Here is a 25,136-nt window from a genome sequence, read left to right as displayed (position 1 = left end):
TTTTCTGAAGCCAGAACAAAAGAAAGTTGTACCCCAAGACCATTCTTGGGGTCCTGTAAGCAAAATGATTTCATCTAAAATTTAAATCAAGTTAGAAAAATAATTCAAAGGGGTCACATACCCCAAAACAACTGAAAAGACATAAAAAAGAGGAGAAGAGAAGCAAAATAAAAGGGCAAAACCAAAATTTGCCCTTAGAAGTCATATCTCCAAATATGAGGCATTTTTATTTGATAATATTGCTTACTTTTTTGGAATATCCTCTAAAATAGTTATCTGAATTCCTAGATGATAACAGGTTCTTTTGTGGCTGACAGTAGGAGTTCTGCTTGTGGATCCAATACACAACCAGAGCCACATCTGCTTTTATGTTTTAAGCACGAATGTATTTTAATATATAGTCAGAATGCATTATCAGCTTAGCAATGGAGAGGAATACTTCTAGACTCAAAGACTTCCAAAGTGAATACAATCCCATCGCAGTAGCTTAAAAATCACAAAGAGTTTTTGTTTCATCATTTCAGCTCTGAATTTTATACCTTGGATCTCAGGCATGGGCAATATCCACAGCAAGAATGAACACTTGGAAAATTAATTCACAGGGTGCCTTTCTCCTGTTATGAAAAGTTACTTTTTTCTCCTAATGACATGACACATTAAGTCTTGGTTTCAAGAAAATTTAATTTCAACATCTTTAATCAAGTGGTATAAAACTTTGCTGCCCAGAATGTCATTGTAAACTTGAAAGGGGCCCCCCAAATGCCCACTGGTAGCTATTGAGTTGAGAACCATTTCAGAGCCTTCAGCAGGGGCCTCTCTTCTGCCTTCCCAGCAGGCTCACATCAGTTCATCTGCTAGTCCTTGCTTAGATCTAAGTCAGTGGTTTTATCTATGTGCATTCCATGTGGTACTTGCCCAGGAAATGCAAGGGAAAATCACTTTCCTGCTATCCTCCTCCCTTTCTGGAACTTGGCCCACTTAGAATATTGCTTCCTGATCCTTCCGACAAGCTAAAACCCCAGAGGCACTTAACAATTAAAAGAAGGGACCAGAGGCATTTGGATGGAACATGTACATCGTGTATAAAATCTAATGTTCTTTTCCACAGTCTCCATATTGCTAACATTGCCCAGCTAGAAACGGAAACTGACACATAATTTAATCTGTGCAGGATTCTTAGCTTTATGCAACTAGAAGATAATAAATTAAGAAGTTTTTATTCTTTTTTGTTCCTTCCGTAAAAGAAGTTAAAATTTTAAAGCCACCTCTAATTTCAAGTTCACACTGAATTCCTCTGGGCTAGGGGATATTGGAGCTCATGAGCAGACATTCACATATCCCTTGCAGAGATATTCAGGCAGGATCAAATGAGGTTGTTTTGTTTTCATGGCCCCCATAGGGCTTAGTTCTGTTGAGCATCATCAGGCAAGGAACTTATTATATCTTGGCAAGTTCAGTCTATTTCCAAAATACTTTCCCCTAACGTCTAAATACTGGTCAAGCAGCCTTGCCATCACACTAGCTGAGCAACAGGCTGGTTGCCCACCCCACCCACCCCACCCCCAAATACATTCCTGGTAAGAAACTTCAGCCTTGTGTACTGGGTGGGTATATACTACGTGGATACCACTTGAACTGGGCATGCCTGCATATCACCTAAATTTGTAGATTAACACCAGTAACAAAGCAAGAACGGTACTCAATAATTAAATACTTATCGTGTGTACTTTACAGATATGCTCTCACGTTCTCTTCACATCAACTCTACAAGGTTGATACTGTTGTTATCTCTATTTCACAGATGAGGAAACTAAGGCCTAGAGAGGTTAAATAAGTTGTCCATGGTCACACAGCAAGTCAGTCAGACAGAACCAGGATTCGAACTCAGGCCTCTTTGTCTCCCAGGCCCTGCACTTGGCCTCTGCTCCACCCCTCATGGTTCCTCATGTGCCCACCAGTGTCCCCCACTGTCCTTACTGCCCCTTCACTGGCCTCGTTACCTTCACGGCCACTCCGAGTTCTTGCACATCTTCTCGGCCTTTCATGGAAGTACCCTAGGCTCTCCCCGCCTACAACCCAGATTCCATAGCACAGCTGGGCTGTGATGTGTCCCAGCCTGACCCAGGCCCCAGAGCCTTCCATCTGGTCTGCCTTGCAGATAACAGTCCTGCCAGTTCATCCAGGACTCTGGATACTTCATAACGTCACCTCAGTGAATCCCTCATAACATCCTGAAAAGGGTACAGGTTTATCCCTATTTTACTAGAAATTGAGGATTGAAAGGATGAAGTGACTTCCACACATTGTGCAGGCTATTTAGTGGCAATTCCTGGATTTGACCCCAGGAGCTGCGTTGTTTTCCCCATTACTCCTTGGCACACAATAGGTCTCTGATAAATGGTTACTGATTAACTCACAGTGATGCCATTCTCTTCACCACGACTTTCTCCCTCCATAGTAATTTCTAGTTCAGAAAAAAATTAAAATTCTCAAAAGATTCTTTGCTCAGCTGTGGTAACAAACACCCCCCAAATTCCAACGGCTTAACCCAAAAAAAGTTAAGTTCTTGTTCATGCAAAGTCCACTGTGAGTCTAGATGACTCCCCGAGGAAACTGTCTACTACATAGTGGCTCAGTGTGACCTCCACATCGGCCCATTCTTCCACAGATGCCACATCAGGGGAAGAATCAGGTGGAGAGTGAGGGTCAGCAGTTAACACTTCCACCCAGAAGCGACACACGTTGATTTTACCCACGTCGGTTGTCCACAGCAAGTCCCATAGCCATGCCTATCTTCAGGAAGACAGAGAAACACAATCTTCCTATTTATCCAGAGGTGAGGAAAACCAGATGTCAAGAAAGCAGTAATATCTACTACAACCAGTGAAAAAAAGAGAGATTTGAGAGGCAACATGAGAGATTTGAGAGGTAACAAGGTCATGCAGCTAAAAAGTGGCAGAGTCAGGACCCAAACCCAGGTTTATCTATCTCTAAAATGTGAGTCCTTAAATACCACACAATTCTCAAGAGAGCTGTACCCATTTTATACACCACGGTTATTCTGCATGAATGATAGGCACTTACTGCTTGTTGGCTAATGGCTCTGCTGATCTTGGCTGACCTCGCCCACTTGTCTGGGGGCTCCCCGGCTGACAGCTGATCTAGGCTGGCCTTGGTTGGGAGGACTTGGATGACTTGACTCTGCTCCACGTGTCTCTCATCCTCCAGCAGGCTAGCTCAGGCATTTTTCATTCCAGAAGAGGAACAAGATCAAACAGGCCCAAAACAAGTGATATGGCTGAGCCCAGAGTCAGGAAGTGGGGAGGGAGTGAGGGGGGCACTGTAATATTACGCAGCAAAGAGAGTGAAGCATTAGTCCAGCTTTATGCAAACTTTTTCTGTAAAAGGCCATATAGTAAATATTTTTGTCTTCATGGGCCATATTGTTGCTGCCACAACTACTCAACTCGTAGCATAAAAGCAGCCATAGATAATAAGTAAACTGATGGGTGTGGCTGTGTTCCAATAAAACTTTATTTAGAAAAACATGCAGTGGGCCAGATTTGCCCCAAGGGCCATAATCTGCCAACCCCTGAATTAGAGCCATCCTTGCAATCTTCCACAGAGGGTTCTAGTCCTATTTCTGGAACTATCTGCTTGTATGGTCCTGACAATATCACTTTTTTTCTTATCTGACCTTAATTTTTTTATTTACAAAGTGAGGAGGTTGGAGGAGTTCTTTAGAACTATAAATTTCTTACATTCACAGAATGTATATTATCATGCAAACCAAAAGGTGTGTTCTGGGGTCCAGTTGAAGAGATTGTTCTCAGCCTGTTAATAGAATATTGTGTTTGTCGTTAGTATTATTGTTTACTTGCACAGGCTAAAATTTTATGATTATACTTGAACAAGAGTTGCCATGCAAAAGACACTGATCAATAGCAACATAATCTTAGCTCCATCAAAGTCAAATAGATTTTTCCATCCATTCAAGCAGGAAGTCATCCCAATATACGGAATGAAAACCAACTGACACTTTTAATAACAAATGGGTAGCAAAGCTTTATTGATTACAAGAATAAAAAATGAAATACCAGGGAGGCAACACTGGGTGATATCAATGAAGGTTAAAAAGAAACATACAATTAACTGACGGAGAAGGATAAGCTATAGTGAGGGACACTGCAAAACAGGGAGTAGGCATCCTCTGGGAACACCACATTTAACTGAAGGTTATTCGTTTATCAGGTCTCCTTTATTGACATTCAATAGCCTGTAATTCGGTGCACTGCAATATCACAGGAGGATATTTTTGCTTTTTTCCCTCCATTAATCTTCCCTGCCAGGCTGTTGCCAGAATTACAAATAAGAATATTTATGTTAATGGCTGCTGCAAAGAGAAAGCGCATGTGAAATATTCTGCAACTATCCATAAAATCAGGGCAACATGCAGAGGTTTGCAAACATCTGACTTTCTGAAGCTTTGTGTCAGTGGTTCTCAGTGGGGGGCAATTTTGCCCCCAGGGGACATTTGGCAATGTTTGGAGATATTTTGATTGTTCCACTTGGGGGATGCTACTGGCATCTAGCGGGTAAAGGCCAAGGATGATGCTAAGCAGCCTGCAACACACAGGACAGATGGACGCAGCAAAAAATTATCTGGCTAATGTGCCAATGGTGTCTAGGTTGAGAAATGTGCTCTTCAGAGATGAGAAAAGCATCAGCTGAGATTGACAGCAACTTTTCAATCACTGAAAACTCCAAATCATGATTATACTTCACACAAAAGCGGCACACATTTTAGACCACCCCGAGGACTTTATTTTTGTAGCCTAGCAACATTTCAAGTGAGGTACGTGGTGTCAAAAGATGCTGCAGAAGTGCTAGAGAAAAGCACCGTTCCAAAAAGCAAGTCAGAAATCCCAAAACCTGTCCCAGAAATGATAAATGGCGCAAAATACTGAATAACCCATTGGGATTAATACATCAATTTGAAGCAAAATAAATGCCTTTATTACTGTGTCATATAAAATATAACTTTTTTTAAACCCGACAATATCAAAAGCATCATTGATATTTTCTAGCCAAAGAACATATGTGGTGGGAGAGTCTTCATCTCATTTGAGTTATGTCTTGACAATCACTTGCAACATCAGCTTTACTGTAACTTGTGATGTATCTCCAACAGGATATAATTTATCAATTGGTCAAAGAGCTGGAAAATTAATATCTGTTTACCTAAACAGATCACATCTGTTAGCAAACTTGTCCAAATAATTTGGCACCATTGCTAATGATATATGTAGACAGAGACCATTTGTCATTTGGATTATTTCTAGAACCCACAAGCTTGTTTTCTATGCAGTGCACAGAAATGTATGTGCACTTGCACATGTGCACACACTTTATATGAATCCTTTAGAATGCTTTTGAACAACTTATTTGTTTGTTTTTAAGTGAAAGAAGCACAGAATCACTTCTGTGACTTTCTTTTAGTTCTGTTCTTCCACTGCATTGTCCTTCCACCTCGCCAGCGATTGGTGTCATTTCCACTTCAGTTCATTCCTAAACTACCCCAGGTAACAGGTTTTCAGCAAAAGCACAAGAGAGTGTTTAAGATTAAGTTCCAGCGCCTAATAAAAAGTTCCCGCAAATATGCCCTAGCCCTTTATTAACTGCGCAAGAGCCCTCCACGCCTTCTTTCAGGGGCTTTCCCAAGCAAAAGCATGTGTCCTAGTGGTGAAGAGCATTAGCTGGGGAGTCAGGTAGACTCAGGTCCAAAATCCACCATGAGCATGTTATGGCTGTGACTTTGAGCAGGTAGCATAATGTCTTTGATCTTCAGCCCCCTACATGGAATGTCGAGACAAAATTGCCCACCTCCTGGGACTGTCATGAGGATGAAACCAGGTCATGCTTGTAAAGCACCGAGCGCAGGGCCCGGCACACGGCCCTTCATAAATGTCAGGTGTCACGAGTAGATACACAGAGTCCACAAGGCATTCCATCACGTCCATTCTGAGCATGCATATTGGGCCGGACCCTGTGCTGGGTGCCAAGGACGGTACACACGAGAAAGACACATTCTCCGGCCGGCCCGGTGGCACAAGCGGTGAAGTGCACGCGCTCCGCTTTGGCAGCCCGGGTTCGCAGGTTCGGATCCCGGGCGCGCACCAACACACTGCATGTCAGGCCATGCTGTGGCGGCGTCCCGTATAAAGTGGAGGAAAATGGGCACGGATGTTAGCCCAGGGCCAATCTCCCTCAGCAAAAAAAGAGGAGGATTGGCATGGATGTCAGCTCAGGGCTGATCTTCCTCACAAAAAAAAAGCAAAGACACATTCTCCCTTAGGTTGTTCAGAGAGTCACCAAGGAAACACTTCTGGCACAGGTGAAACAGCAGGAGACCCAGGGAGGGGTGCTACGTTGCACAGCGCAGAGCAATGATGCTGGAGATCAGAGACCAGGAAGTTAACGCATCAGAAGCTCTCGTCCCAGCACCTGGCCTAGAACAAGTATACAAGGAATGTTGGCCATTATTATCATTGTCATCCATTGAAGGAGTAACAAGACATGTGCCTTCTCCACTGCCAGTTTAACAGTTGCTGCCACCTGGCCCCTAACACCCACCTCTTATGTGAGCACAAGGGTTCCTGGAGGAAACTGTTCGCTTCACTGTTGTGTGCTTGCCAAGAGCCTTTTTCATTATGCCTTGTTTTCCTTCTCTGTGTTGCTTGCTCTCTTTCTCAGCCGTTGGCTCAGTTTGGGAGTTATTTGATTTATTATTTGCTAAACAGGCAAACCTATTCCTTTCCTTGCTAAATTTTATAATTTTACAAGTGCTGGCGACGTGATCACAAATACCATAAACCATCTCCAGGAAGTGTTTAAATCCATTTCTGGATTATGTATCATGTAGCAAAATACATTGGCTTTGTGGTGTTTTTATCCTTTTATTTAAACTTTACTTGTTTTCCGTTTGTTTTGGGTTTTTTTTAACAAAAACCTTAACACTAAAGAAATGAAGCTGCCAGCACATAGTTCCCTAGGCATTAGGGATCCCTTATTAAATTCAGAAAACAGCAACATCATCCAAGTGATTCAAGTTGCACTGAAAATGCTTCCATGGTTACTTGTCCCATCATCGACATTGCCCGTTGCCAAGGATCCAATGCTAGGTCAACCTGGGTCCATCTTTGGCCTGGGCATTCTGGAAGAAATATATTAGAGCTGGAAGTAAACATAAAGATGACCTCTTCATCCCCACATTTAACATAGGGGAAACTGAGGCTATGAAGAAGAAGCAACCTAAACTTAGAAGCAACCAAGATGTCCTTCAGTAGGTGAATGGAGAAATAAATTCCCTGTGGTATATCCAGACAATGGAATATTATTCAGCTCTAAAGAGAAATGATCTATCAAGCCATGAAAAGACATGGAGGAAACTTAAGTGCATATTACTAAGTAAAATATGAATCTGAATAGGCTACACATTATATGATTCCAACTATATAACATTCTGGAAAAAACAAAACTATAGAGATAGTAAAAAGATCAGGGATTGCCAGGGGTTAAGGGAGAGGGTGGGATGAATAGGCAGAGCACAAAAGATTTCTAGGGCAGTGAAAATACTCTGTAAGATACTATAATGATGGCTACTTGTCACTATACGTTTGTCCATACCCATAGACTATAAAACACCAAGAGCAAATCTTAATGTAAACTATGGACATTGGGTGATAATGATGTGTCAATGTAGGTTTGTCCATTGTAACAAATTTACACTCTGGTGGGGGATGTTGATAATGTCCTACATTGCTGTGTTTTCTTACAAACTCTGGCCCGCTCTGTAGAACACCAGCTTGTATCTGCTGTCATTGCTTCCTTCTCTCAATTTTCCTTGGAATTTCACCACTCGCCCCTTCCCCACCAATAAAGCTTTAGAACAGGGGTCGGCATGCCTTCTCTGCAAATGGCCAGAGAGTAAATATTTCAGGCTTTACAGGCCATACAGTCTCTGTCACGATGGCTCAACTCTGCCTGTGTAGCACAACAGCAAGCGCAGATGCAATTTGCAAACGAGTGGGTGGAAGTGTGCAATAAAACTTTATTTATGGACAATGACATTTGAATTTCATACAATATTTACATTGCAAAATATTATCCTCTTGGTTTTTTTCAGCCATTTAAAAATGGGAAAACCATTATTGGCTCAGGGGTCCTATAAAACAGGCCGTGGGTGGGCTGAATTTGGGCTGTAGTTTGCTGACCACTGATTTAAATCACTGAGCTGCTGGGTTTCTTAGCTCACAGACTATACAAAAACAGGTGACACAGGCCCTGCTTTAGCCTGTAAGCTTTGCTTCAAGCCTGTTTTCTAGAGATCCCAGGCTAAGACACACAACAGTCATAATCCTTAAGTGAATTTTTTAAATCATAATAAATGAAAAAAAAAGTTATCTTAATACTCTGCACTGACCCAGGAGCCTGAGTTACTGGATATGCAGATCCCACCAAGAAAGACAAATTCCCTGACTCCTTTCTGCAATCGTCCTAATCACTGAAGCTCAGGGATGTAGGAGACTGGCCTCCAGGGCTCCTTTTGTGTCAAACCCTACTTCTATTCCATTTTTCTTTCCTTGGGTGCAATTTTTTACTCCCCTTTAAGGTCAAGGAGCATCAGTTAAATTTTTATATCTTCCACTGGTACCTCCCACACAATGAATATTTACTGCTCAATAAACATGTGTTGAATCTTTATCAGAGTAGGAACAGGAAGACAGATGTCATGATGGAGTGGAATTTCTTTATCAGAGCTGCCCAAGGAGGGAGTAGGTTGCCTTGAGGAGAAGTGAGTTTCTCATCATGTTAGATATTCAGGATGAGTCTATAAGACCACCTGGCAAAGATGCTAAGGATTCAAGAATTTATACCTCAAGTGGAGGGTGGGACTTTCCAGGCCTGAGAGTCTGTCATTCCCCACGTCAGGCAAAGGAGAGCCAACTGTCCAAGATGCAAGAGAAGGAAAGAGAGAACAGTGTTGGAATGCCTACCACATGCCAGACACTGCACTGAGTACTTCACAAATTATTAAGAATAATAACGACCAACATGTATTGACCCTATAATGTGTGCCAAGTCCTGTGCAGTACGCTTTTAAAACCTAATCCAAGACCACACAGCTAGAAAACAAAACAATAACCAAACCCCAGTCCAACAGACCCCCAAGGCCATGAGTTACCCCACTTAATCCTTCTCATTGAGTGGGATATTGAGTCATAACATGAAGTCCTTCCACACCTTGATGGGCCATATTGTCTGAACACTGTAAAGTGACATTAATGATCTTGTCTTTTCTTAACTGAATTGAGGTCCTTTATGATGTTTCTGCTCTCGAGAACTCAAGAACATTTCAGAGGATCAAACTACTCCTCAACTTAAAAAAAAATTGGAGAGAATCACGAGTGTTATGGAAGATGGACTTGCCCCAGAGAACTGGGAACAGCTCGTAACAAACTGCATCACAGCACATCACTAATTAAGGATGCTTAAATGGCAGCTGTGTTTCAGGGGGCCGCCGCAGGCAAGAACCATGGCCCCATCGAGCCTGGAAATAAGTACTTTGTCATTAACCTGATGTATAATTTATGTGGGCAAAAATGTGTCTCCTCTCTTTCCAAAACAGACAAGTGCCAGCACGGAGTCCCAGCTGTGCATCCCAGCCCCTCCACAGAGAAATATTATTCTCATAACGATCTAACTTTTGTTTTGACCTGGAGCACATTTTACAACGTCGCCTCCAAGTTGGATGAGCTCTGCAGACCTCCTGCCAACAGCGAGCTGATGTGCTAGTTGAGGGAGCCTGAGAGAAGGGCTATTATTTCTGCAGTCACTCAGCCTGATGCATTTTAACTAGCCAGATTAGTCCAAGGGGCACAAACAAGACGCCCTGCCTTACGGTTTGTCAAAGCTCAGGGACACAGAAACAGGCCAAGTCTATTCCCTTGGAAGAGTTTTGGCTTGGAAGGAAGGCATGTGGCTTCCTGAGGCCCCAGGACCCTTCCTACACGCACAGGCTCAGAGTCTTCTCACCCCTTGAGCATCCCTTGTGTTGCTGTTGTCTTGGAGTAACTTAGAATACAAGTCCTTGGAGCCTCTCTCACAGTCTCAGGCCTGCAGCAAGACTACACTGAAGGAGGCAGAATGAGCAGCTTCTCCTCTGCATTAGCTCAAGTCACTGCAGCGTCCCAAGAACAGCTCTGGCAGCCCATCAATCTTGTCACCTCTGCAGAAGTAGGCATCTGCTCTCCCTGCCCAGGGCTCCTCCACGTCCAGCTTCATCCTACGATTGCCTCCATTTATGCCTCTCTGCCTGTCTCACATTAGAAACTTCCCTGGAGAAAGGATTTGATTTGTCAGCTAGTCATCTTCCAACATGGAGTGTCCTATTGGCCACTTGAGCCAGGTCACTTGAAAGGCCACCACTGGCGTATACATTGGTTCTTTCATCCTTTTTTATCTCCAAACCACACTCCTACTCCCTGCCACTACCACAGGCAACCACTCTAAAGTGCTTAATGTGCATCTCTTTGTGTGTGTACTTGCAAAATGAGTATCATGATTATGTGCACATTATCATAAAAGTACAATATGTGCGTGCTATGTATCTCATACTGTTTCCTTAAGCCCTGGTTCTTATCTTTCAGGGTCAAGCCCCACCTCCTTTATGAATGTGATGAAAGTATGGATACTCTGACAGAAAAACACATGAGGGGAAATAGAAAATTTTGCACACCATTTTAGGGTGCTCACACACGCTAAAAGCCATTCATGAACCCCTGAGGGTCAGGAGCTCAGGTTGGACTCTCATCAGAGACACTGGCCGTTGGCCAGAGCTTGAAGGCCGAATCTGATCAGTAGTAGCCAGGCAAACAAGGTCACATGGCACAAAGTAGGAATCTGCATACAGAGAACTTCCTGTGGTCCATCTTCTTAAAGAGGGCATGGCCGTGGCAGCCACTCTGAGTCTGGTGGACTTCCCTTCAGTCTGCTCCTCAAATGAAGGAATGCTATATAATAGTAGCCCACATGTTATTCCCATTCTGAAATGCCCTCCCAGCTCCTCTTATTCATACTCACCACCTTCTTCAAAACTCAGAGTCCTCCCAGAGGGGCCTCTTCCTCCTGCTCACCATGTGTCTTCTCCATACTTGCCTTGCACATAATTTTGAATTTTTGTCATGATGCTTAGAAAGGGTTCTAAACCTTTCTCTTAAGTTACGTTTTGCCCACACAATCAGGTTGTAAACCTGCTGGAGAGGAACCAGCTTATTGTTTACATGTGGGAAAGAGATAGAGAATGTTAGTCATCTGAATTCCAAGGTTGCTGAGGGTGGGAGCTGATTCTCATGAGAACGATGAGGAGGGCTGAACCTCCTTTTCAGGAAGCAATGGTCAGTGGGAAGGTCTTGTATCCAGACCTTGGCTACATAACAAACCATCACAGAACTGAATGGCTTAAAACCATTTTTTGTATTGCCTCTCATGGTTTTGTGTGTTTACTGGACTTAGCAAGGCTCTTCTCACTTGGATCTCTTACACTGTTGCAATCAGATGTTGGCTGGGGCTGGGGTCAGCTAAAGGTTCAACTGAGACAGATGTTCAAGATGACTTCTTCACTCACACAGCTGGTGGCTGGCCAGCCAGGTACCTGTCTCTCTCCACTCAGCCAGCTTGGGCTTCTTCAGAGCACCATGGTCTTAGGGGAGTCAGAATTCTTGCAGGCAGCTGGTATCTTAGTTTCCTAGGGCTGCCATAACAAATTACCACAAACTGGGTTGCTTAAAAGAACAGAAATTTATTCAATCACAGGTAAGGAGGCCAGAGTTCAAAATCAAGGTATCGGGGCCAGCCCGGTGGCGCAAGTGGTTAAGTGCGTGCGCTCCACTGCGGCGGCCCGGGGTTCGCTGGTTCGGATCCCGAGCGCGCACTGACTCACCACTTGTTAAGCCATGCTGTGGCGGCATCCCATATAAAGTAGAGGAAGATGGGCACAGATGTTAGCCCAGGGCCAGTCTTCCTCAGCGAAAAAAAAAGAGGAGGATTGGCATTGGATGTTAGCTCAGGGCTGGTCCTCCTCACAAAAAAAAAAAAAAATCAAGGTGTCAGCGGGGTTGGTTCCTTCTGGAGGCTCTGGGAGAGAAGAATTCCCTGCCTCTTCCTAGCTTCTGGTGGCTGCCAGTAATCCTTAGCATTCTTTGGCTGCATCACTCTAGTCTCTGTCTTCATCTTCACATGGCTTTCTTGTCTCCCTGTGTCCTCTGCTCTTATAAGGATACCAGTCATTGAATTTAGGACTCACTCTAACTAAATCCAGGATGATGTCATCTCGATATCCTTTTCTGATTACATCTACAAAGACCCCATTTCCAAGTAAAGTTACTTTCTGAAGTTCTGGGTGGCCATGAATTTTTGAGGGACTCTATTTAACCCACTACAGCTGGCTTCCCCAAGAACAAGATTTCCAAGAAACCAAGGCAGAAGCTGCAGGGCTTTGTCTGACTTGGCCTCAAAAGCAATCAGCAACATTTCCATTGGTTACAAGTCACTAACAGGGCCAGCTCTGATTCAAGAAGGGGCCACACAAGGGCATGAACACTGAAAGCATGATCCCTTGGAGCCATCTTTGGAGACCAGCATCTATGGGAAGGACCAGGCAAAGGGGAAATGAACAGGAGGAACAGAACATTGAGAGGAGAGAGAGATTCTTAGGACTTCCACGGTGGGAAGCGTCAGGACAAGGGAAGAAATGCATGCACTGGACTTCCAGGAAAGGTTTGGAGGCATAGAGAGAGGGAAGACAGGGGTTTTTGAAGAGCCATCACCTGGAATAAGAGAAGATTGTGAGTGAAAGATGTACATAAAAAGGATTTTTAAGAAGTTTTACTATACATCAAGACTGTCCTCTCCCTTTTGACATTTCTCGAGAGGCTAGGTAAAGATTTGAATCGCTTTCATTTATACTTTTCTGCCTGTCTGTTGTTTTTTACACATGATTTTTTTGCAGGCCAAGATCACAAGTTTCCACTGTTTTTATACAACTACATCTCGCTAACCCTCTTACTAAGCCAGCACAGGGCTCTGCCCATGGAATGTGATCAAGAAATAATGACTAGTTTAAAAGCATGTACGAGTTTAATTTGGGAGATTGTACATTTGACTGCTGAAACAAGGATTTCTTTTAAATAGGAATATGTGCATGCACTTTCAAACAATACCAACAAAATTTTTTAGTTTGTTCCCACTATAATAACTTCCAGCGTGGGTATTCTTGGATTTTTACGGGTTGAGTATCATTAAAGGCGATGTTTGGCTAGTTGCCTTCGCAGGAAAGTTTGGATAAGCAGTTCACCTATAGAGAATATAGCTTTCTGAAGTTAATCTTCAGAAAGCAAAAGACTCAGAAGATGTAGGCAGTGTTCCCAGACTTAGGCTGCAAAAAATACTCCCCAAGATAAGCCCATAAATTCTTCTAGCTCAAGAAATTTTTAGAGGGTAACTAGGACCCCAGGCAACAACTGGGGATTTTATGGCTGCAGGCTTTCCAGCTCTGGAGGACTTAGTTGGTCAGAGAAATTGAGGACTCACATCACTGAGATGATGTTTAGACTTCAGCCAATGAAACAAACCAGCCACAGGAGGAAGTTTATAGAAATCTTTCCTATTTCTACATTGTTGATGTAATCTGGGTGCAAAAGATTTGGAACTGACCTGACCTGACGCCACTCTCCTCACAACCAGCACTATCCATCTGGGGTTTTTTTAGCCAATATTTATTGAAGACTTACAATGTTATGCATTTGACAATGTAATTTCATTTAATTCTTACAACAGTTCTATGAAATTAGTACTAATAAAAATAAGATGTACTGGGGGCTGGCCTGGTGGCACAGTGGTTAGGTGCACACACTCCGCTTCGGCGGCCTGGGGTTCGCAGGTTAGATCCCGGGCGCACACTGACTCACCGCTTGTCGAGCCATGCTGTGGCGGCATCCCATAAAAAGTAGGAGAAGATGGGCACAGATGTTAGCCCAGGGCCAATCTTCCTCAGCAAAAAAGAGGAATATTGGCATCAGATGTTAGCTCAGGGCTGATCTTCTTCACAAAAAATAAAAATAAAAATAAGATGTACTGGGCTGGAAATATTGGTGGGGGTAGATGGAATAGTCTCTGCTCAAAAAGACTGCCCTGCAGTGAAATATAAAGAAAGGGGTCTATCTATTGTCTGGATATTTAAAACCACAAGAATAAAACAAACCAATAAAATAGCTTAAATTTTAATAAATAGAGCCAAGGGCTCAAAGAGGGTTTAAACATGTTTAAATTTATTTATGTGTTAAATTTAGATTATCATATTCAGAACAATTTATGAATGTATATGTTCTTGTCCCTACAATCTGGGTATAATGGAAGCCCCTCCATGTGTTAACATCATTAAAACGAAACAGCTGTAAGTATATATAGGAAACATCAAATAATTGGGGGGAAGATTCCACTTTATACCCACCGAGATGGCTTAATTAAAAAAGACAGACAATAACAAGTATTGGCGAGGACTGGTGAGGTTGTAAAATGGTACAGCCACTTTGGAAAATAGTCTGGCAGTTCCTCAAAATATTAAACATACAGTTACCATATAACTAGCAATTCCACTCTGAGATATCTATGCAAGAGAAATGAAAACATGTGCCTACACAAAGACTTGCATATAAATGTTCGTAGCAGTATTATTCATAACAGCCAAAGGTAGAAACAACCCAAATATCCACCAACTGATTAATGGATGAACAAAATGTGGTATATCCATACAATGGAATCTTATTCAGTAATGAAAAAAGAATGAAGTATTGACTCATGCTATCACATGAAGACCCTTGAAAACATTATGTGAAAGAAGCCAATCACAAAGGACCACATATTATATGATTCCATTCATATGAAATGTCCAAAATAGGGAAATCCATAGAGACAGAAAGTAGATTAGCGGTTCCCATGGACTGAGGGGAGAGGGGAATTGGAGTGAACGCTAATGGGTATGGGGTTGCTTTCTGGTGAGTAATGAAAATGTTCTCATTCTCTTTAGAAATTAGATATGAAATGAGAAATAGTGGTGATGGTTGTACAACTCTGTGAATACACCAAAAACCATTGAATTGCATATTTTAAAAGAGCGAACTTTATAGCATGTGAATTGTATCTCAATAAAACTGTTATTGAAAAAAGAAGAGAAAACAAAATGTTGAGAAATATGTGGTTTGGAAAGGGCCACAATGGGGGAAGGTCTGAGGATGGGGCAGATTCAGGTTTGTGGGCCTTGAAATTTATACTATTTGGGGGACCTTCTTCAAGAAAAATAATTTTAAAAATGCAAATACACTGTATGACAACGTGCATATAGTTAACAATACTGTACTATACACTTAAGAATGTGTTAAGAGGGTAGATTTCATGTTACGTACTTTTTACCACAACAAAAAATGCAAACACAAAATTAGGTGCCAAACTGGATGCTTAGAATGAGAAAAGAAATGACAGATTATAACTTTTTAAAAGCTGGAAAACATCCAGAACTCATTTATAAAACCACATTTTTTATTACCTAACTGTCTGCCATCGTCTATAATCCTATTTTCCTCCACTGCACAGTCTTTATTCACCCTTCCACGAGACAAGGACGTTACATCATTTTCTACAGAGACAATAGCAAGACTGCAGTCTTTCCTCCAGCATAACTGATACAAACTGTTTGTTACTATACACATAGCCCAATTTCCCCCTCCTCAAGATGAGTTTCCTGCCTTCCCAGGACACCCTCCCCAGAGATGGAGGATGGCTTTTATCTTTTCTTTGAGCACGACTTCACCCTCCTGCACTTGAACCTTCCGACGCCAGCCAGGCTAGGCTGGAGAAGATGTGAAACTAGCATTCTCGTCCTGCCAAGAGAAGTGTAAACAGCCTCAACTAATTTTGGGAAACAACTTGGCAACAGACATCAGAGATCCTTCTAAATTCCACCTCTGGGAATTTCTCCTAAGGAAATAATCCTAAATGCACAAGAACAATCTAAATGTCTAATATAGGCAGATAATAAAATACAGTATTATATTTGATCAAATGTTGGCACCATTTAAAATGGTCATAAAAATAATGTAATAACATGGGGGAAATTATAATACATAAAATATCATATAATTATAACAAGGAATGGGGTTATATAAAATGACGTACACAGTATGCCTGGAACTAGACTTATTTTTAATCCTGTGCATAAAGAAAAAAAGACTGGAAAGAAATGCACCAAAATGCTAAAATGATTGTGTTGGGATAGGCTTATGTAAATTTTCCTTATCTCACATAAATTTTGTAATGAAAATAAGGTCGTCTAATAATTCTGCCTGCTCCCTGCCTCAGCTCATAGAATTAATGGTCTGAAATATTAGCAGAGCAGCTTGCTCCTTAGGGAGGGATACTATGATATATAAACGTAAAGTATTATTATGAATTTCTTTTTGAAGCTTTTTTAGCAAAATCATCTGTTTACATATAGCAATGTTGTGGCAGAAAAAATCAATCCAGTTAAGTAGTTTCACCTCTGAAATTGCATTGCACATTCTATCTAGTTTTTCTCCCACAACTGGAAGCTCCATTCAATGACTCCTGAACCCATAATTACAGAGTCAGCGTAGTCCATGCCATCTGCTGAGTGCTCTCCCAGAGTTGGAAATCAGAATGACTCAACAAGAAGTACACAAAACTGCCAAGAATTGTCAGAGGTGCGCGTTGTTGTAATAACAATCTGGCAGCAGCAGTGGAGCAGAGGAAACAAATTTGTTCCTGTAGTCAGGGCGTAGCAGCTGCTGGATCGGAACTGATGGGGGAAAGGAAGAACGGAGAGGATGAAAATGCAATTAGCAGTCGGCAACAGGCAACTTGCAACTTGGGTATTCTAAGGAAGGTATTGACACTTGAGGTGGTGGTCCGGTCATGTTTGAAACATCTAACCATCACTGTAGAAAGAGAATTCCGTTTAAATCCAGTTCCTGTTGGACTCTACAGCGTGGGCTTCCTAGCAGAACAGCCCTGTGATGTAAGGGCAGTGAGAGCCACGTGTAGGAAGCTGATTCCACAGGCTCATGGCAGACTTCCTACATCAACACACACAAGACCAGAAACAGAGCTTACTCTTGGCTGCTGAGCACAGTAGAAAGAACCCCAGCTTTGGAATTGGAAAGACTTGGGTTCAAATCCAGGCTCAGCCACTTACTAGTTGTGTCTTGATGGCAAGATGCTTAACCTCCCCCAGCCTCAGTTTCATCATCAGTAAAATGGGAATAATAATTCCTGTTTTACAGGATTCTTAGGAGGATCAGATATGATATGTATAAACACAAGAGTTACCACATGACACAGCAATTCTACTCCTAGGTATCTACCCAAAAGAAATGAAAACATAGGTCCACCCAAAGACTTATACATATTTATAGCAGCATTATTCATAATAGTCAAAAAGTAGAAACAATACAAATGTCCATGAACTGATGAATGGACAAAATGGTATACACACAATGGAATAGTATTCAGCAATAAAAAAGAATGAAGTCCTGATACACGCTCCAACATGGACGAATCTTGAAAACATTATGTAAGCAAAAGAAATCAGACACAAAAGGCCATTTGATTCCATTTATATGAAATGTCCAGAATAGAGAGTTCTACAGAGACAGAAAGTAGATTTGTGGTTGCTTAGGGCTGGGGAGGATAAGAGCTAGGCAGATGGTAGCTAAAGGGATGAAGTTTCTTTCTGAGGTGATGGAAATACTCTAAAGTTGACAGTGGTGATGGTTGTACATATCTGTGAATATCCTAAAAACCATCGGGTGATACACTCTAAATGGACGCATTGTACGGTATGTGAAGTATATCTCAATAAAGCTGTTATTTGAAAGAAAGAAACGGTACGTATAAAATGCCTAGCATAGTTTCAGGTGATGGATAAGTCATGGCGATTATTAGGTCTGTCATTCACTTACCATTTACCTTGCTTCTCCTCCTTCTAGAAAACAGACAACAAAATTTCCTTTGTGCGGTGGGTTTCCTGCTCAAAAAGTAATATTAGCAGCAGAATCATAATCCTTGAAGAGACTTTTGAGCTTACCATTCCTTTTTACAGATGGGAAAATGAAGACCCAGGAGACTGATAGTTCTTATTGGAGGGACTGCAAGTAAGGGACAGTTAGAACAGACTATAAAGGAAGAAAGTGCGTTAACCAGAACATTCCCAGCAAAACAAGGCAAGAGCAAAGGCAGCAAAGCTTGAGAAACTTGGTACTCCGGGTTCAGGGTGCGCCTGCAGGGGGTTGCGGGGTGAGAGGGGCTGGAAAGTGAGACAGAGTCAGCTCACGAAGCAGCCATGAAGCACTCAAGGCGTGCAGGAGCCCTGTTCATACAAGTTTCATCCCAGGACTAAAACTGGAAAGCAAGGCCAAGTTGGAACCTTCTGGCAGTCTGTATAAATAAAATTAAGTTTGTGTCTAGTTTTTGCAGCATCACAAGAATATGGCTCTCGGGCTTCCAAATTTGGAGAGTTTGGGGGGAATGATCTGTCATCAAATACGAGTCATGTAGCATCCCAGAAATTCCCTCTGCAGGGACTCAGGGAGCACCTATCCTCCAGAGCCATAAAAACCAGGATTGGTGCAATGAGAGGCCCACGTGGCTGCCAGTCTGCAGGGAGCTGCCCACACAGTAAGATTCCACAGACAGAGAAACCAAATAGCAGTTTCGAATAAAAGCCCCAAGTCGAAAGTCACAACCTCTAGACTGTAGGTGTGGATTTGCAATTTGGCCCCCTTTCCAATGGGCAGCTCTCAGTCTCAGGTGAGCAGCCACGTGGACACATTTATTTAAACACAGTTAATGTTTCTCCCAAGTTCCCAGCACCACCAAGTAGGCCACTCAGCACCTGACACCAAGAAGCAGCTACAGACCAGGGCCAATGCTCCAGAGAACTTGGCAACATCTGGAAACTGTTGAGCCTGCTAGCTGCATACCTAACATCCATTCACTCCCTCTTCCACATTTCCCAGCCTCTCTTGCAGCTAGCTGTGATCATGTGACTATGTTCTAACTAATGATGCATATACGGAATTGTCATGTGAGACTTCCCAGGAAATGCCTTAAGGAAGGTGCATGCCCTTTTTTCCCCCACCCTGTTTCCTGGAACTTGGATATGAAGACGGGAGCTCTGGTAGCCCTCATAAACATGAGGGTGAGAGCCACACACTGTGATCAGCAGACAAGTGATCTGGCAGGAGCCTGTGTCCCTGACAACTGCATGAAAGGACCATTCCAACCCTAAACTTCCTACCTGCAGACTTTTTTATGTGAGAGAAAAATAAGCTTTTAGTCATGCTTAATCCTGTTATACTATATTCTAATTTTTATTCATTTTGCTTTTAAACTGTTCATTTCTTGAGGATTTTTTTTTAATTTTCAGACAAAAAGATCTGTGAGTTTATCTTCAAAGACTACTTCCCTCCCGAAAACTACACTCAACCATGAGCATGAAGAAAAGGGGTGTTAGGCAGACAACCTGGGCCTGAAGAATATTCCAGAAACTCCACAAAGATTCACTGCTTTGTTTACCCTTTTCTAAACCACGGGAAATTTAATTTTTGTAAAGCTCAAACAGTAATGATATCCAGCCAGCAACAGTGTGTACTAACACACTAGTATATTTCAGGATATTTCTACCAGCACAGTAAACAGGAGAAGCAAGCCCCTCACTCTGAATTGCGGCCCAGAACTACAGCAAATACGTGACCCGTTTCAGAGATTCACATCTCGGATCGATTCTCGGTCTTACAAAGACAGTCAGGCAAAGTGGACGATGGTTGAGGAATGTAGACTCATTAAAGCTAAAAGAAGCCGGCCGCGGGGAAGTGCAGACCCATAAAGAATTAACCAGCAGCCCGTTGTCAATCCCAAAGGTTTTCCAGGGTCTGGGCTCCCACACAACACCGCCTGTTCGCCCTCTTAATGCACAACCGCAGCCTGGGAGGGAGAGAGCCCGGGCAGGGAAAGCACCAATTCCCCCTGAGAATTCGTCTTTTAGTCCCAACAGAATAATCAGCCTAGAGCTGACCTTTCTCGGGCTTCGTGAAGAGCACACTCGGCTCTTCTTCTCCATCTTAGATCCGTCCTATTTCAGCATCCCCAGAAGTGCGCACGCGATGACTTAGCGTCCACTTGAACAGGGAGCCTGTCGCAGCTGCACAGTGGGGAAGGCGTGAGGGAACATCTCCAGCAAACACTGTGGGAGCCCCCCAGACGCCCCGGACCCCCTTTCTGGTGCCGCGCTCCGGCTCCTGTGTGCTCTGCTGCTGGGAGCTCACAGCTACAGCCTGCTCAGAGCATTGCTCTTGGGCTACAGGAGCTGCCTCATGTTGCAAGTGAAGATATCTGGGCATTTACGTCCCTCGCAGTGGCCCTAGCTGGTCGCTAACCAGGGCAGGGGCCCGGCTCCCTTCCCTCCAGAAGAGACGAACTCTGGGTGTAATTTACACCCCAGAGCTCCCTTGGGATCAGGCTGAAATCGGACCTTGCTGGGCTCCTTCTGCTTCCCTGTTCTGCTTCACCTGTTCCCTCTCCCAAGAGCACATCCTTCATAAATCATTTTCACCTGATCCTTGGCACAGGGTCCCGCCTCTGGGGAACCACGCGAAGACAGAGTTCTTTGAAAGAAAGCCATGTTTATAGGTACAATTATCATCAAGCTTGATTCTGGAGTCCACTGAGGAAAGTTGTACTCTCCGTGACATTCTATTTGTTGACGTTTTCTTCCACAGTAAGAATGTGGGAGACACAATCAGACACTTAATTAGATGAGGCTCAGAGCTTCCCCCTACAGTAAACACTGATGCCTGGATCGCCCACACACCTGTCTCAACTCTACACAGGGGATCCTTGGTAGAAAAAAGGACATATCCTACCTGAGGTGGCAGCTGCTGATAGACTAAAATTTGAAAGGCTACTCTTCCCCCAAAAACACCCCTACCCAATCCTGAGTCTGAAAATCCACCATTAGAGACTCATTCCTTTGGGTAGAAGGCATTGTAACTCCAGACCACCTCTTTTAAGAGTTAAAAACAAACACCTAGCTCTTATCAGATATTAACATCTTGGTGGGAATTGATTTTAGCGGGAGGCTAATATAAAGGTTCTCATGGTAACTGCAGCTATAGGGTGAAGAAATATTTTTAAAGGGAGATATTCTGGGGGATGGGGCAATGAGAGCCAGGAGAGTGAAAAGTAGCCGGGTAGGGAGCAGAAGCAGACAGAGGAATTTATAAACAGGAGAGCCAAAGGTGACTTATCCTCTTTACATTCATTTTTTTTTCCCTTTGGTGAGGAAAATTGTTCCTGAGCTAACATCTGTGCCCGTCTTGCTGTATTTTGTATGTGGGACACCGCCACAATGTGGCTTGATGAGCGGTGCGTAGGTCCATGCCCGGGATCTGAACTCGAGAACCCCAGGCTGCTGAAGCAGAGCACATGAACTTAACCACTACGCCACCGGGCCAGCCCCACATTCTTAAATTATAGAATCATAGAATTTTAAAACCAGCAGGAAACCTAGATATCATCTGGTACAGTGGTGGTCTGAGTTATGCTGGCAATTTGCTTTTCACATTAATGTTACTGGAACCCTAATATTCAAAATAGGTGGAAGGGGGGTTGCTCTAGTAACCTGCAGAGGGAGGTGCAGCGCTCTGCCCACCCCACTCCTCCCTGGGCAGCCCCCGGGTATGTCCAAGAGTCCGAGACTTCTCCACACCAGCTGGAACTGCTGCCACACATGTTGTGTGGTCGGAAATGTCACCTGTCAATAACCATTCACTATAATAGTAACAGCTTCCACATACTGAGCTGTTAGTACTCGATGAAATCCCAGGCCTTTGGAAAGGAATCACTTTACAAGGACTCTCTCATTTAATCTTCACGATAACCTCCTCGGGATGGAACCATTATTATCCCCATTTTAAATGAAGTGACATGCAGGTTAAATAATACGAGTTGGAGGCAGGATTTGAACCCAGGCTATCTGACTCCAAACCAGTCATCGTGTTGCTCCTAATTCATCCTCCCTGACCTGAAGATCCAGAGATCAAGGTTGCACACAGGAAAGAGAGCAGTGTGCGGTCAGAAGGTTGATGGCCACAGAGCAGGACCCAGAATCAGGGGTGCCGACTCCCAGCTCAGGTACCACGGTGTTCTTTCGCCAAGGGATCAGGTCAGAGGTCTTCAGGAAGAAGCCCCGTCTTCAGCATGTTCCCCCAACCCTTCACTCCCACCCACTGGTTTAATTTCCACTCAGCCTTCAAGGTTTCGTTAGGGCATCTCCCCCGTAGGATTCCATGAAGCTTTCCCTGACACCCCGCTCGTCCCCCACAAGTATCCCTGCCCACCTGTTCATCCTTCCTCCTCTCTCCCTAACTGTGCACACACTGCTCCTCATGGAAGCATCTTTACTCCTGTGCACATCTGCCTCTCCCTCCAACCATGAGCTTCAAGAGCAAGTCCCACCTGTTACTCACCATTGTACCCTGAACCTGGGACAGAGCTGGCACTTGGGCACACTCCATGGAGAAGGAATGAATAAGCAAATGGCCATTGAGATCACACTCAAAAATAACTAGCTATCAAGTGTACTTTGAACCCCCCCTCAATTTTTTTTATTTATTTCTCTAAAAGTTCAGTCAAAAGACTTTCTATAAGAAACAAAAAAAATCAGCTAAAATGTAATGATTAAATATATATATTTGCCCACGGACTGTATGCCCTTTTCTGAACATGCAGTCCTGTTCAGTTAACATGTACTAGATTTCTCATAGCTCGTCTGATCTTCAGCATCTCTGGAACAGAAGGGACGGGTGTGTCCACCCATCGACTCTTGAGCTCCCCACCCCCACCTCTGTCAAGTGGTGCCTGAATCCCTCCTCATGCCCATCTGGGACCTTTTTGATACTATCTTTAGTGTCATACTCAATTGTGTGCCTTTCCTTTCCTCTTTTATGCACGGCTACTCATTCAAATACCATGTCAGCAAAAACCAACTCTCCCTGGGGTGGCCTTAGATGTTTCCATTTCCTTCCTCCTTACGTTGACTTGGGGCCTGACCAAGGAATTGTGCCTGTGCTTTGTCTAAAACTTGTGAAATCACCTCCTTCAAGTCTACAGTGTACACCTTATGTCCTGCCTTTCTCTGATATCTGTAGGATGGACCTGGTGATCAAATAGACAAAGCCAGTCAGAGATCATTTTAAAATCTGCAAGAGCTGGGTGATCTTAGGAATTATATGAGAAAAAAAAAAAGCAACATTCCATCAAGGTCAAAGGTCTTTAGACTTAGATGGGAAAGACATTCACATATTTTAAGAGTCAATGAAATGCAAAATCCAGTAAGCCCATCAGATTGGGTAGGACTGTATGTAGACAGAAGAATGAAGAAATGCACAAGGCACAACTTGAAACCAGGGACACAGGCTAGGTAACCACATCTTTCTTGGAGTTGTAGAGTTTTTGACAACCCATCCCGATAAACACAGGGTTCAGTGGATCCTGACAAGTCTCCAGCAGGGTCCAGATCAAGGTCTGGTCATTGTGCCAGCTCAAACAATTTGAGAAGGCAGCTCCCAAAATTGTGTGGGATGACATGATAGTTTCCTTAGTGGGTACATATCTTTCAATCTCAGGAATGGTTAGAATTAAGTACACAATTATTGGAATTTGCTAGACTTAAAATAGTAAGATGCGTGAATTGAACCTAAAGGGTTGAGGAAGAACTTATTTTTATGTACACAAATATCACCCTCGAGGGCAGCAAGGACTCACATCTTTTTCTCAAGATTGCCACCACTGTCACTTCACCATCCAATCTCTCCCCAGCACTGGGATGTGGAGAACAATCCAGTGTGTTTCTCTCTCTGGCCTTGGGGAGGAAACCTCAAGCCAGACAAGTGAAGGACGTGTCAGACGTTCTGCTTCCAGCTGAGCACCCTAGCAGGCAGCCAGGTGGCTAAGCCCTGAACCATGCCCAGCATACCTCTGGGCCATTTGTTCCATCTGGCTTTGTAGAATCCTTGCCTGAAAACACTTTGACTCCTCACTTCTTTTATCCTCACTTACATGGTCCTAAACGGCTTTCCCCACCAGGCTTGCAGATTTTTGAGAAGGGTTATATTTTATTTATATTTAGCACCAGCCCCAGCTTCACTCATAACGGGTCTATGTCCCTTAAACAAGAGCTAGCTCTCCTTTTATAGCCATAGTTTCTAACATTTCAGAATAAATTGCTATTGTTTACTTGTGAGCTTGTAGAATGAGCTCATTCAAATAATTCAATAGATAATAAGACCATGGATAAGATCTGCTTATTTGCCTGAAACAGCAGTCTAGCAAGGTGTTTGAGCATGCCATCTCAGAAATCAGATTTCCTAGGTTTAAAGTCCGACCCAGCTACTTCCTAGCTGTGTAACTTTGTTCTGAATATGTAAAGTGTATCCCAAATTTGTACTTCCCACCTAAAGCTGTTGTAGGGATTAAATGAATAACCCACATAAGCACTTAGCACAGTGCCTGGCACATAAGAAGAGCTCCATGAACATTACAATCACTACGGATTCAGGGGCATTTGAAGACTGTCCACTGGCTCACAGGAGATACAAATCCCAACTTCACTAGAATGGTCCACTTCAGTCTTAAATTTAGAATAAATGACTTAACAGACTTTGTCCCTCCCATTATTTCCTGCATTTAGCTAAACCTTGCTCTGGACTAAAAGTAACCAAGATCTGAAGCAAGCAAATGGAACTTTAAGAGAAAACAGAACAAATTCAATGAGCTCGTAGAAAATAAGTCTTTTGGGTCTGTCATTTGCACTCTCTATAACTATCTTGTAAACTCCTGGAAAGTGGAGACGTGCAACTTTTTAATCAAAATTTAATTAGCACCTTGCACACAATAAGCACTCAATGATTAAGAGTGTAAATGAAAAAAGTATGTCTCCAGGCACT

Source organism: Ceratotherium simum, chromosome 6, assembly GCF_057802395.1.
Source record: "Ceratotherium simum simum isolate JZ-2026a chromosome 6, ASM5780239v1, whole genome shotgun sequence".
Lineage (NCBI taxonomy): Eukaryota > Metazoa > Chordata > Mammalia > Perissodactyla > Rhinocerotidae > Ceratotherium > Ceratotherium simum.
The sequence above is the reverse complement of the archived record's forward strand: the minus strand, read 5'-3'. Positions refer to the sequence as shown.